The sequence below is a fragment of the Rhinolophus sinicus genome, linkage group LG04, assembly GCF_036562045.2.
Source record: "Rhinolophus sinicus isolate RSC01 linkage group LG04, ASM3656204v1, whole genome shotgun sequence".
Lineage (NCBI taxonomy): Eukaryota > Metazoa > Chordata > Mammalia > Chiroptera > Rhinolophidae > Rhinolophus > Rhinolophus sinicus.
The window spans coordinates 174793321-174808515 of NC_133754.1; the positions used below are offsets into that span (position 1 = coordinate 174793321).

The 15195-nt window shown below is 39.0% G+C and overlaps 1 long non-coding RNA gene across 7 annotated transcripts in view; it reads right to left on the bottom strand.

Annotated features, from left to right (window-relative positions):
- LOC109447129 (uncharacterized) overlaps window positions 1–15195 on the bottom strand; it is a 79670-nt gene that overhangs the window by 40452 nt on the left and 24023 nt on the right. For 5 of the 7 annotated variants that reach the window (XR_012495915.1, XR_012495914.1, XR_012495913.1 and 2 more), the window contains exons 3-4: window positions 15001–15083; window positions 14233–14342 (exon numbers count right to left, since the gene is read on the bottom strand). This is a non-coding gene — a long non-coding RNA (uncharacterized LOC109447129). Of the gene's footprint in view, window positions 1–6118; window positions 6249–12494; window positions 12535–14232; window positions 14343–15000; window positions 15084–15195 lie in introns of those variants that run through there. The other 2 variants (XR_012495918.1, XR_012495919.1) reach the window with 2 other exon arrangements.

A 15195-nucleotide genomic window follows, 5' to 3' on the forward strand; every position in this document is an offset into this window, starting at 1 on the left:
ATAGTAGCTGCTCAGGCATTCAGACTAATGGAGTTTCATCTCATTAGACGCTACCTGTCGAAGCATTTCCAATATTCGTGTAACAGAAAAGGGAAACATAGTACATTGCATTCTGTATCGTAAAACTTTCACCTGGGATTGACACACATCATTTTTTTTGCGTCTCACTGTGCAAAGCAAGTCATGTGGCCCTGCCTATATTCCTGCCGTCTGCCCAGAAGGAATATCAGAATATTTTGAAATAGTCCTAATACTTCTGTAACATGTCATGTAAATTCCTGTACAGTTGGGCAGGATTTAATTTAGAGAAAACAGAGAAATTGAAAACTACCTTTTTCTTCTGCGTTTCACAACTCGTTCAATGCTCATTATTTTTCAATGGCTGTTATCTTTGCTGAATGTATTAGGACAAATAATTGCATTCATATTTAATATCTTCTATAACTTTGCAGTGTATCTGAAGCTTTCACATACCTATGTTTTCTGAAATTGTTTTCATTCAATTTAGGTAGAGGAGTTATTATTTACTCTGGTTTGTCAGTCAAAAAGTTAAGGGTCAGAAAATAAAATAATTGACTCAAGGTTGCATTGCACAGTTCTTTGACCTTCAAACTAGACACTTTCCTCTATAGCAAGGATTTTATACTAGAGATCCTAGTAAGGGGACAAGGTGTCCCGTAAAGCCCATAAAACTTCAGTGTCATGTGTGTGCATATGTGTTATGTATTTTACATGATTTATATTCACTTTACAAAGCCATGTTGTCAACAATTAATAGATAGATGGACATTTGAAATTGGAATGCTGTTGATTCACCTGGTTCCTATAGATGGAATCCGTCTTAATTCCAAAAGGTTGATGGAGGAGAGTTCAAAAGAGGACTTTGAAAACTTCCTAGACTTGGTTGTTTACAGGTTTCATACCTGGACTCCTTGCTGACTCATTTTTCCTATCTCTTGCCCTGAGCTGTGAAAATTGAGGCTCCCTTCACAGGCAGCAGTGAACAAGAAATTTCATGTTTTTAGTGTCAAGTCCATCATTTCTAGTGTGACTCATATCTCAGTGGGTGGCAGAACTTCCCCAATGGCAGAGAAGCTTCAGAAAATACTCAGGCCCTCACCCACAAATTTCAGATCAGTAGCTTGTTTCCATTAAGAAATCCTTTTTTTTTTTTCTTCTTCAAATCTTTATTTACACTTAGCATGGCCCTTTCAACTCAATTTGCAAAATGATGAATTGTCCAGATGTCGAAAACAATACATCATAAGGTCCAGGTCACTTTCAATCTGCATTCAGATTGAAATACCTATTTTATGCAGTACAGCAATACAAGAAAGTAGAAGCATAAGGCATCAGCCATGTTAGTCTTCTGCGTGCAAGCAAGTAATTTAAACATCAGCATACATAAATAAATATGGGACAGAGGAGTCAAAACGGACCCATGTGAATTCTTTTCCTGCTAGGTCTGTGATCAAACTTCCACGAGTTTCAGTGACTCTGCTATTAACATGGGGAACTGAGACCTATTAGAGTTATTGTGATGATTTTATAAAATAATGCATACAAAATATCACCTAAAATTAGGGTTAACACAGTTAAAAATCACAAATTAAGGGAAGTACATGGCCTATTCAGGGAATGAATTTTGAGTATAATAAAATAACTACAAGAAAATTTTATGAAAGAGTGAGTGAGACTAGAGAGCGAAACAACTGTTTCAAGTCTCAGGCTCATCCATTTGAACTCTGTCCTGAAGTCAAAGGAAAGTCAATCAAAGGTTGAGAGAAGATGAAAGGACATACTCATTTTTTGAACAATTTATTCTGAAATACTTTCAGAGTTGATAAGACTATGCAAAAATAGTACAAAGTTTCCATACCTTTCATTGAGCTTCCTCCAATGGTAACATTTTTTGTAACTATAGTACAGTATCAAAACCAGGAAACGGAGATTGGTATAATACTATTAAATAAACCACAGACCTTATTGGGTCTCACTGACTTTTACAGGCAATCATTTTGTTGGTGGTGGTGGTGTATATTACTATGCAATTTAATCACATGTATAGATTAGTATAACCATCACCAAAATCAGGATACACAACTGTTCTGTCACTATAAAGAAACTGCATAAGGCCCTTGAGATATATCTAAGTCACTACTTATATGAATGTTTCTTTCGTTTTATACCATGTTTCCCTGCAAATAAAACCTAACTGGAAAATAAGCCCTAGCATGATTTTTCAGGATGACATCTCCTGTACATAAGCCCTAATGTGTCTTTTGGAGCAAAAATTAATATAAGACCCGGTCTTATTTTTTGGGGAAACATGGTAGTTGAGTGCTATTCTATAGTGTGGATGTACCATAGTTTGTTTATCCATTCACCCACTGAAAGGAAGACATTTGGGTTGTTTCTAGTTTGGGGTACTTGAGAGTAAGAGAGGATTTTTGATGGGGAAAATATGAAGACTCAGAAGTGCCCCCAAATCAACATCATTCTTACCATGAAGAGTAGGAATGCTTTCATTTCTTCATGAAGTCATTCCTGAATCACTTACTGCATGTCTACCACATTCTAAAACATAAAAATGATTGTGTAACTTTTCTGGTCAAAACACTTTAATGACTGCCTATTAACCTCTGGATAAAGTGAGACTTTTTCATCATGACTTGTAGGGAAGGCCATTTCCGTTCTAGCCCATGTTGACCAAACCAGCCACGCTCTGGGACCAGCTCACCATGACATCGTTCCTCTTCTTCTTCCCGGAATTCCTTTCGCTGCCTTTTTACCGTACCCACCAGGACTTGGCTGTATGTTTCCCGTCTGCTTGAAGCTTACTTCTAAGGGACCCTTCTTTGCGTTCCTGTGCTAACCTTTATTTTCTCTAATAGAAAAATTATCACTACTTCTTCCACTTTCTTGTGTCGTTGTATAGGAACAGCTTTGGGTAGGAAACTCTGAGTACAGGGTCCATATGTATTGTACTCGTTGACCATCCTCTATTCTCTCTCTAGGTTTTAAAACAATGCTTGTAGGATTCGACCCACCTTTAGGAGTATGAAAGTAGAAGAGAGGTAGAGTCTTCCTTCAACTCATTTATAGTCTGTTGAGTAACTTTTTTAAAAGGAAAGTTTTTCCTTATTTATTAAATTCTTAGTGGAGTCTCAGCTTGAACTTTTGGCTTTCCTTAGAATAATTTGGGTGTTCTCTTAATGAATGGATCCATGTGGCCACTAGGTCACTGGGAAACTTGCTGTTTCACCCGGTGAACCTCACAACCAAAATTAACTCTAGATACAAAGGGAGAGAGTTGAATGCCTGTGGTGGAGCCCAGCAATGACAGCCCAGATTTATGGGGTAGTGTTTACAATGAAGAGACACGACCCATTTTTATGTGATCTGCACCATCCAAAAAGAAAATTGAAATTGTAATTAAAGCAGAGGAAATGACAACTTAAGCATTGATTTTCCCATAAACGTGCCAACCCTCAGAATAGTGGCTGGTCTCTATGTTCCATATCCTGCTGTGTAACTTTAGATGAATGAAACCTTCACTTTCCATAACTAGACTTACACTGGAGTGTATAAATTTCAGCTTGTATGCCCTGATGACTTATCTTTATAGCTGAGCTACCTCTCAGGGTTTGGATTTAGGGAGGAGAACTTCAGAAAAATTGGGAAGAGGTATCCCATTGGGACTAGAAGTTTGCTATTAAAGACTCTTTATAGATCTGCCACTGATAAACATTCAGTCCCATCACTATTTTAGATTTCCCCAATGTCTTATGAAGATTAAACACAAAGGAATTACCATTTATCTGCAAAGGTAAAATTTACATCACCTTTAATCCTTTCATAAGAAGATATATCAGCCACCACATTAATACAAGAGTACAATCTGAAGGCAGAAAGCCATTATATTTGCTTACTGTCAGATATAAAGCTGCAGTTGCAAATCGTGCATGATTTTAATAAGGTTTGATAATATGCTATCAGCTGGTAGGAGCTATAGATTGAACTCTTATAGATTTTTGGCTTCAGCTTCCAAATAATCAATCATGTCGAAATATGAAAATCATTTCATTTCCTTCAATTGAAAAGAAGATGTGATTTAAAATGTCAGACCTTGGATATATGAGCACGATTCCTGTAATCAATCATGTGAAATAAAACATCTTATTTAGTAGCTCTAAAGAAGAAGGGAATATTTGGGGGGGGAATAACTTTTTCTTTTTCTTTTTCTTTTTTTTTTTTTTTTTTGGCATAATGTGGATGAAGCTCATGTAGCATACGCTTATGAATAACACAGACAAACCTAAATCTGGGTTTCATATTTGTTTCTTCTTTCCGCTCAGTAACTTCAGCAAGGAAGTGAATGGATTTTGAAGACCTCAAACCATAGGGCATGGGAGGACAGTATTATCTACTGTATCCAGCTGGTACAGGAATTAGGTACCAGATTCAGGTCACTTGGCTTTAAAAAAAAAATAAAATAAAATAACCTGGATTCAGTTTAACTCCATCACTGCCTGGCTATGTCACGTAGGACAAGTCTCTAAACTTGAGCCTCAGTTTCTCTATCTGTTAAAAGGTTATTTTCATCTATCCATACTCACATAAGGAATCATGCTAGAGGATGGATGTGAGAGTTCTTTACAGATGGAAACTCTATGAAGTTCTCTACAAACCTAAGTGTTGTCATCATGGCTAGACCAAAGAATGTTAAAAGGTACCGGATTTACTTCTTGGTAAACCTTAAGGACGCAGACCGATACCCTTGGACTATGTCCAGCTAGACTGAACTCACACTAAGAGCTGAGGGACTCGACTAAGGAAACAGCCCTTACTCTTAATAAGTGAAACATAACTATAAATTTTGCTAACTTACTGTGTGACTTTAGACAAGTCGCTCAATCTCTTGAACTATAGTTTCCACCTAAGTAAAATAGAGTTTGGATTATATGATCTCTAAGGTTTTTCTCCAGCTCTAAAAATGTGTGCTTTTTTTTTTTAAATTAAAGTAAATATATGGTGATGAAAGGAGAACTGACTGACTCTGGGTGGGTTTTTTTGTTGTTGTTGTTTGTTTGTTTGTTTTTTAGATTTGACATTAACCTCAGTAGAAATGCAGATCAGAGCTGAAACACATTCCTTCCATACATAATACAAATTCGCAATTTGAGCCTTGTCTCTTTAACTTGCACAGAATTAGGAAAAATCCAATCACATTTTTGGCGATAAGTCTGTTATGCGGATAATGACGAGAAACAGTATATGAGAGTGCTTTTTAACAAATAAAATTATTTTAGTTATGTTTAACAAAAATTAGTTGTATCATCCATAGGCCCTTCCAAATATAAGCTTTTGTAGTTTCTGTTTAAATCAGCCTAACCAAGTGTGGTGGGATAGAAGCCCTTGGGGGACCTATTTTAATGATTCATTGTAAGCGCAAATAATTACTTTGTCAACCGTTATGTATTCCTGAATGCCTTAATGTGCTTTGGAATATTTGAAAATAGTAAATTATCTTGAGCTGTTTAATACTTTACACAGTTGATTTCTCTATTTAGGAAAATAAAAGGACTTTCTTAAATTAAGGGAGAGTTTACTGTAGTTGTTTTCTGAATGCTCTTGGTGCCAAAATTCATGGATGCTGAATGCAAACATGGTTGATAAAAGGTAATTTTATTTCTTAGAAACCAAAAGAAGCATGTGAAGGCACAGGCAAAGATAGCCAGTATAGAAAATGTGTTTGACATTTATTGAAACATCCAGAATATTATGTATATTTGTATATAACAGTTTACCTTCCCATCCTTAGCAAATCAACCTTGAAGCTCTAGTTTCTCCTATCTCACCCTGTGTGTGCAGAAGAGTCCGTGTGTGTTTTGCATATTTTCTCTTTCTTTTTGACTGGTTGCCAAAAGTTACTCATATTTTATGGAGCACGAAGAGTGGTATGATAAGAGTTCCTTGCTCCATCATTTTTCTCTACCAGAGACAGATGGGTTTCTCTTTTCCTTCTTGTTCATTAATCATGCTCAAACTGAGATTTTTTTTAACTCTCTCTAGGTTTTTTCCTCTTTTGTTTTTCAGGAATTTCTCACATTGCTTGACATGTATGGTTATATGATAAAGACTCGCTGGGGCTGTTTTATCCTGCTGGTTTACTTCCTGAGCAATCTTGGATCATCAGCTGGCTGGAAAAGCAGTCTCTTATCACTTTTGCAGAATGACCATTTTATCTTAAAAACAAAAACAAACAAACCGAAAAAAAGAAAAAAAAAGGAAAAATGATTATATCCTGAACATGCACTAATCCTGATAAGGTTATTATTTTCTCTCCCTTCCAGAATGTGGGCTGCCAAATTAATAGAAAATCCTCTAGTGATTCATTGAGTCTATGATGGAAGCAAGCTGGGACTGGCGACCCAGCTCCATTTCCCCTATGTTTGGAGATAGACTCAGCAGATTTGAGATCTAAAATCAGCCGTAACTACACTCGTGGTGTGATGTCCCACTATTCGCTCTCTCCTTCTTGAAACACTTTCTTCACTTGGCTTCCAGTTCACCCTAACCCTCGTCGTTTCTTCCAGGTTGCTCCTGCTCAGTCTCCTTTGCTTGTTTCTCTTCATCTCTGACACCTCCTATCACTGGAATGTGCGGGCGGTGAGACTTTGAAATTCTTCTTTCCCTCCTCTCACTCTCCTGGTGACCTCTTCCACTCCCACGCCTTTAAATGCAGTCTGTACTTTGGAGATTGCTCACATTTCTATGTCCAGTGCTGGACGCTCCTAAATTCCGGACTCATACATCCACCCGCATATTTGACATTCTCCACTAGTATACTAAATACCATCTCAAGATTGACGTTCCACAAACAAGCGGGGATCGCCCCACAGTATTTCCCATTACTATAAATCACAAATCTATCTTTTCAGTTCTTCAGCGCTTATGCTCTGGGATGAGTCTTGACTCTTTTCTTTCTCTTACAGCTCATAGTCAATCCATCATTAAACCCTGACATTCAATCATCAAAAAAGATCGAACTCCCAAACATTTCTCATCACATTTGCCAAACCATTATTATCACTTGCCTGCCTTAGTACAATAGCTCCGCACCTGGTCTCACCTTCTGCCCCCATCCTTCTAGGTCTAGTTTGAACTTAACAGGTGTCATCCTGTCAGAGGTAACACATCACGCTGCCCCTCTGTTCAAAGCCCCCCAAGATATCTGCAACTCATTTGAGGTAAAAGCCGAAGTCTTTCAATGACCGATAGAGCCCTATGCAATGGCCTCCCCTGACTGCTTCTCCGAGTTTATCTCTGAGGACGCTTCCTCTGACTCACGCCTTTCCAGCAACACAGGCCTTCTTATTCCTCCAAAGTGCCAGGCACAGTTTTTCCTCAGGATTCTGCTGTTTCTCCTCCCTCTGCCTGAACTAGTACCCAGCAGAAAAGAGTTACTCCTTAAATATTTACTGAATTTCGGAGAAGGAAAGCTGGGCCAGCGATGGCCCCTCCCTTCTCTTAGCATTCCTTCTCTACTGCCTAGGATCTTTCTAACTCCTCTGAATCTTCTTTTACATCCTGAAATATGCTACTGTGTTTTTGTCCTCAAACCCTTTCACTTTGTACCCCTCCGCTCTTTTTTGTGATTGGAATTGTTTTCAAGCCACAAGCAACAGAAATCACAACAGTGACTTCAACAAATAGAGATTTATTTTTCTCATCTGAATATATGTTGAATAATGAATGTTTGCTGGCACTGAGTTAGTAGTTCAGGAACATAAGGGCTGTGAGAAGGCTGGTTTGATGGCTGTGTTGGCCCTTGCTTCCGTGGTCACAAGATAGTTACAGGAGCGTCTAGAGGTGTGGAACAGCTTTCTACATGTCAGGGAGGTTCTTTGTGTGTGCGTTTCTCTAAACAGGTAGCAAGAGACCTTTTTCAGAATGCCACCATCCCCATGGCAGACTGTGATATCTCCTAGTTCCAAAATCGCTGGACCAATAAAAAAGGAGGATAACTTTTTGGTAGGCAAAGGATAATATCAATCTCATCCCTTTCCCCTTACTAATGCTTACGTCTTTTTAACTTTTAGCTCAGATACTATTTCATGCTGGAGGTCTATGTTGATCAACCTCCCCCTGTCACAACTGTGGGCTAAACACCCTTCTTTCTGGGGCCTGTAGGCTTCTGAAGTTTTCTTACAACAGCACTTTCATGCTTCACTATGAATCAGTGTTCTTTGTATGCCCCATCCCCCAACACCACCCTCCAACACAAACACACACTCACAAACCCTGGTTAGAGAAGCCAGAATGAGAAAGGATTGAAACCCCAGGACAGAAAACACATTTTTCTCATTCACATTGGAATTCCCAGCATCTAACCTGTCTAATGATTAAGTCATACATGAATTATTTTTTTTAAATGGAGGGGCTTTCTCTTAATGACTTGTAAAATCAATTTTGCACTAAGTCAGTGTTTCCAGGATTATTAGAATCATTTTCTTATGGATCTATAGCCTAAGCCAATATTTAAACTTTCATTATCCCCAAACCTCCTCTCCTCATTTAAGGACTTGAAGTCTCATCAATTAAATGATTTAATGCACATTACTAAATACTTAAGCGTTATTTGATCATTGTTTGGCGCAATTGGGGAAGCAAAGTATGACATCGGCACAACTCTCAGATGTAGGTTAGAAGATAAAAATAAGTATCATAAGTTTTCAAGCTCTTCCGGCAGGCATCTTCTGCCCCCACTATGGATTTTCCTTTGGACTAAAGGTGGGCAGGGGGGAAGGATATTATCCCTACGTGTGCTCAAAGACGTGAAAATACTAGTGTTGGAGAAAGACAACACAGCTATCCGTAACACAGAATGGTTATTGCTAGAGCAGATAGAAAGCACTGCAGAGTGGGTTAAGGGTGAATGCCTTGGAAACGCTAGCCTGAGATCAACTTCCAGCTCTGTTTTACAAGCCAGGTGATAATAGGCACATTAGCTAATCAACTCAAACCTCAGTTTCTTCATCTTTGCAATGGGGATCCCAATACCTCCTCAGGGATGGTTGTAAGTTTCAAATTAGACACTGTGTGCAAAGTGATTAGTCCAGTGTTTGGGTTACTGTCTATTCCCAATAAGTCCTGAAATTTATTATTGTCATTATTATAAATGAGGTGCCGTTACATCATGAATATGGAGTAATTGACTATACAAAATTATGTGTTAAAGTAATTACGACAAATGACTTTAAATCGATATTTGCTTCTTTTAATGGTTGGGAACAATGTTCTATTTGTCCTACTTCTAAATCCAGCTATGCAAAGAGCTGGTCCACTACAAGGGGTAAAATCAACACAATTTTGCAATGGGTCCCACTTTCTGGTTCCTTATGATGTCATTACTTCACTTGCCCTGCTTCATCCCAGAGACACACACCAATTTTATTTCAGCCTCTTGTTCCTAGTAGCTATAACATTGATATGAGGTTACAGGAACTTTACATCAGCGTGCCTTTAAATATAGAGGGTGTGTTTGAGTTCAATCGGCACATGCCTCCATTGCATAGATGAGAAAATGACTCTGCTGTGATCAGTATCAGATTTTAGAGCCCTTTGGTACATACAGCTCAAGTTGAAATGCAGGTCACTGGAATCCATATTTACTCCATACCGCTGGTTGCCTCAGACGCAATTATTCATGGGCGCAGGGAGTAGAAATGGGGATACAGTACTTTTTCTAAGAGTATTGCAGGGCCAGGTCAATTTTAGATATTTTTGACACGTGGATGGTAAAGATAATATTGGGTGGGCAACCGGAGGCCTCAAATATTTTGCCATCAACTATTCTGCTTTCCACTTAAGATGGGATCTGTGTTTCTTAAAAAGGCCGTCTACAAAGGATGAGCTTACCTTCCAAGGGGAGATAAAAAATAAGCAACACGTAATAAATCAGTCAATTTTTATAGTAGGCTAGAAAGAAGGTCATAAATATTATAACAAAGAAAGAAAAAATAGAGGAAAGGGGATTAAGAAAGCACGGGATGGGGAGGTCACAGGCAGCATTAAATAAAGTGCCAGTCGTGGCCCACGGCGTCTAGGCAGGGTCCCTCGTCTCACAGAACTCCCATTTCAACATCTCCTTTAGCACCTCTTTCTGGACAGTGTATGTCTCAAAAATGTGTTGGAGCATGCGAAGATGCATGAATGCTTGCAAATGTATATGTGTGTATAACTAACTCATGGTCATAGAAGAAAGACCTTAACGATACTCGATTTAATCCTCCAGCCAGCATTTGAGTATCTTCTATGGTAGCATGGTGAGCTCAAATCAAATAATAGGTAAGAACAATTAGAAAGTTCATGAGTCAATGATTTATTTACACTTTTCTTACGAAGCCTAATTACTTGCTAGCTAAAACATGGGCCTCTGTTTTAGTTAGAGAAGCAAGAGAAAGAAAGGATGGCTGAGCACCTGGAACCTTTCTAGTGTAAGAAAACTGTCAGGTAACTACGCGTAATGGTTAACATTCAAACCTTTTACATGTGGTCATACAAGGCTTTAGTAACGGCAAACTTTTATTGAGAATCCCCTCACCTGTCTTTCACACGCGCACGTGCGCACACACACACACACACACACACACACACACAGAGAAACACACACACACACACACACACACACACACAGTTAAACAGATCTGTAAACAGTACTGAGTTTTTTGTTTCTTTGTTTGTTTTTTAATTACTACTCTCCTGTTATATTTATTAGTTCTTCATTTAAAAACAATAGGCTACACTGGTCCTTAGGGTTGCCATATAAAAGGCAGTAGCCCCAGGTGAATTCGTATTTCTGATAAATAATGACTGGTTTTCAGGACAAGCATATGCCAAATATTGCATGGGCCTACTTATACTAAAAACCATTTGTTGTTGATCTGAAATTCAAATTTAACTTGGCACCCTGTATTTTTATTTACAAAACCTGGCAAGCTTTTGGGTCTTAAGTTCCCCAGAGATTTTTGGTCAGATATGTGTTTTTTTTCTTCCTTCTTTGGGTTCTAAACTCTAGGTTTGTGTAAACCTGCTGTAGAATTGCTCACGCTTCAATCGTTAATTTATTCAATATTATTTTTGCATGCCTATTGGGTCAGGCAAAGTGCTACATAAGCTACATATCTGATACACTGGTAAGCTAAATAGGTCTGAACGTTTCCTTCATTTGGCTTACAGTCTCATAAATAAATAACTACTTATTAGGAAAACACCCTAACGTGTGCTAGTGATATGTAGATGGAGTATGTATCACTAATGCACAAATTTGTTAGTTCACAGTCTCGTCCAATAATCACTGTGCCAATATCCCCTGTGTGAATGAGGGAGGGGACAACCTCTAAAATAGTGGTTTCCTAATATCGATTTCACATCAGTGCTGACACATTGCAAAATAGTTTTGAACATTTGATATTTGTCAAACACCTTGTTTAACTCAGTGTTTTATTTAAAACTCAAAGCGGCACTGAGAGATACATCCAATTATCATCTCCATGTTACTAATAAGGAAGGTGGGGCTGAGAAAGTTAAATGAATTGCCCAAATCTATATAAAAAGGCTATGATAAAACTGGAATTCCAACAGATGTGTGACTACTTAGAATAGATAGTTTCAGGCCTTGTGCTCTGCTAATTGAGAATGACTTATATGATAGATCCCTGGAGTTTCTAAATCAGTAAGTCTGGAATAAGGGTTGCAGAACATATTTTGAACAAACTCCCTCGCTGACTCTTTTAGCAGCAAGATTTGGGCCCTGCTAATTTAGACCGTCATAACCTAATTTAGCCAAAACAATTTAGGGCACTGTTGCGTAAGCCTCATTTTTACAACCGTCAGTTCTTAAAACCTCAGCCATAGGGGTTTCCTGTTACGAGGTTGTGGGAGGCAGGAGCAGAGCTAATCAGAGTTTCCAGTACATAGGAACCATAGGTCTTTTTCCCAGACCAAATGTTTTTCTAGTTTGAGAAACCATTCCTCCTATGGTCTGGCCCCAGTGTCTCTTCCTCCTGATTGTGCACCCCTAAGATTTTGCCGGTTTAGTCAGGTTAGTGACAATTTAGCATTAAGCATGTATTCTTTTCCAGACATGGCTTTTCTATAGAAGATTAGAAGGGAACTAGTTTAAAACATCTGGGCTTGACCTGAGGCATTCATCACCTTGCCAGATACAGAGGCTACGGGCAAAGGAAGGCCCAGGAGAGGGGACTCATGTGACAGATACTGACACAGACTTCTAGGAAGAGTAGGTGAGAATTAAATGCAGACCTGGGTGGGCATAGTTTAAGGTCAGGTTTTCAGTGAGGTGGTGAGAGTTCCAATAGTTTGATGAGAAATAGCAAAAGTGACTTTGTATTATTTTCTTTCCTTCCTTTGTTTTCTTCTTTTTTCCTTCTCCCCTTCCTTTCTTACTCCCTCCCTCTCTCCTTCCCCCTTCCTTCCTTCTCTCTTCTTTCTTTTCTCTTTTTGTTCCTTCATCAAAGAAATATTTGTTTAACTTTTTAATTTTTTTGCTGAAGTACACTTATACACAGGAAAGTGCATAAATCTTGGCTGACACCTTGATGAATTGTCACAAAGACGATGCCCCACATAGCCACTACCCAGATTAGGAAAGAATAATATCAACAAACTCAAATGCGACGCTAATCCCCTATCTGTTACTATGCTCACCCCCAAAGCTAACATTATCCTCATCCATGTGACCAAAAATTACTTCTATCTCCTTTTGATCTGGTACCAGGAACAATACTTTGTGTATTGTTTCACATAGGGTTTATTTTACCAAGCATTACACTAGTGGAATTTATTTGAGTTGTTTGAATGTATTTGAGTTTGGTGTAGCAGTAATTTGTTCTTTTCTATTCCTGAATATTATTCCATTCTGTGCATGTATCAGCATTTATTAATTCTACTTTTTATAGACATTTATCTTATTTCAAATATGACTAGTGATAATACTAGTTGTACTAGTAATAATGCTCACAACTATGACCAACAATACTGCTATGAGTATCCTTGTAATGCATCTTGGGAAAACATTCACGCATTTTGCTTTGGGTGTATAACCACGAAAGGAATTGTGAGGTCATTGGATAAGTATGTCCCCTTATAGAAAATATTGCCAAGATGTTCACCACAGTGGCTGGGTTTATCTGTAGCCCACCAGCAGTAATTGAGAGTTGGAGACACTCTACATCCTTTTCTTGTATAGGTATCCAATTAAACAACCCAGCACCACTGACGGAAAGACTTTCTTTTCCCTACTGAACTCCTGTTTCATGTTTCCTTAAACAAAGTGACAACATATATGCATGTTTAGCTAGTATCCGCTGATCTGGTTCTGTGTTGAGTCCTGGTAACTGAGATAAAATGTTTAGTGATCTCAGTCTTGTACTGCCCATGTGACAGAAACCGTGTTTTCTATCCTAGCCCACATTTTAATTGGGGTAACAAATAATAAATAAGTGACCCATCAAATCAATAAGGTAAATTGTCATGCAGTGAGAAGGAAATGAGAAGGAAAGAGAAAGGACAAAGGCTGCTGTGGCAGAGAACAGAAGGAAGGGCAGTCCAGTAGATGAGGTGGAGGAAGGACCCTCTGAGAAAGTAGAATAACAGTTAAACAGAGACCTGAAGGAAATACTTTTCCTGACATAAGAAAAATTAACCACCCAGTAGCCGAGGCAGCATCTGGCTTGGCTCATTGTGGGAACTGGCAGGAGGTTGGGGTGGCAGAGAGGTATGAATGATGCAGCAAATGGTACGACAAAGAGCAAGAAGAAAACACAGGATTATGTGGGGCCCACCCCCGAGGTAAAAGGTTTTCATCTTTTTCCCCCTAAGAGTACAATGGAAAGCCATTGGAGTTTTAATGGACAAAATGTCACAATCTGTGTTACATGGTTATATAGAAAATATGTTGGGAGTGGGGCGATTCATCGAAGCAAAACAAGGGGTGGGGTTCGGCTGCATTGGTCCCCAACACGTAGAGTAGGGACGCAGCAGTGGGCCCAAGGATCATTCTCTCATCATCACTGTGCTCAGTTGAGAGCTTTGTTTTCTATTTATTGAAGAGCCTGACTTTTTCCTTGTCCCTGAAGGATACAAGCATTTGCAGCCTTTCCCACCTAATCGGGTAAGTTGTTTCATGTGATCCCATCTTCTTACCTAATTGGTCCCTGTGCTTGAATCCTGGCTGCTCAATCAACTTACAGACTTTGTACAGGAAAGAGCACCTTTCATCTCTGTACTTTTCAGAATGGAAAGCAAGAGAGATCCTAAGGAAAAAAGAAAAATGGTAGAAGTATTGATTTTGATTCTGGCATTTGATTCTGGAACATTCTGGTAATGCCTCTGACGGGGGATGGTTTTACATACCCTGTGCTTGACAGAGTGTTTTTAGTGTGGCTGAGAGAACTATGAACTTGGTGTGAAAGAACAGAGCTGTTTAGGATTGATGTTTTGACCCCGCCATTTGTTCTACGTGACCTTGAATCACCTCTCTCTGGGACTCAACTTTTTCATGTACAAAATGAGAAGTGATTCTTCCCTTGTTGCCTGCTTCTCAAAGTTAATTTGATGGTGAAATGAGCTACTCAACATGTAAATCGTGGAGTGCTTTTCAATTGAAAGGAATTGTTAATACTTTCAGGATTCTTTGATCCAGTAGCAGGCTCCTGCCCACTTATCTCCGCCATTACCACCAGGGCTGTCACTTTGTGCTCATGCATGGTGGGGAGCTCTTGGTTTACTTAATTCCCTGGGGAATGGCAATTAAACTGTATTAAAGGCTTTCTTTTTAAATAAGCTGCTTCAGTGCCAGCCATCCTTGGTGGCGACTGTTAGGATAAGAACCTTGTCTGGTGAACCACAAGATGGCGCCAGAATCCCTTTCTGCCTCTCCCGCCTCTCCATCACCCTGCCTCCAGCTCCCACCTATTCCTCTTTTGCATCTGCGCAGGCTCCACTGGGGTTGTGATGAATTTGTTTGCTGGGAAAATCGTTTTTCCCTCAGGAATCTGTGGGACAAAAAAAAAAAAAAAAAAAAAAAAAATACCTTGTAGGCTCGGCTATTGTGGAATTTTATTTTTATTTTTTTGGTCTGGCACTGATTTACCTCCCCATAGCTTT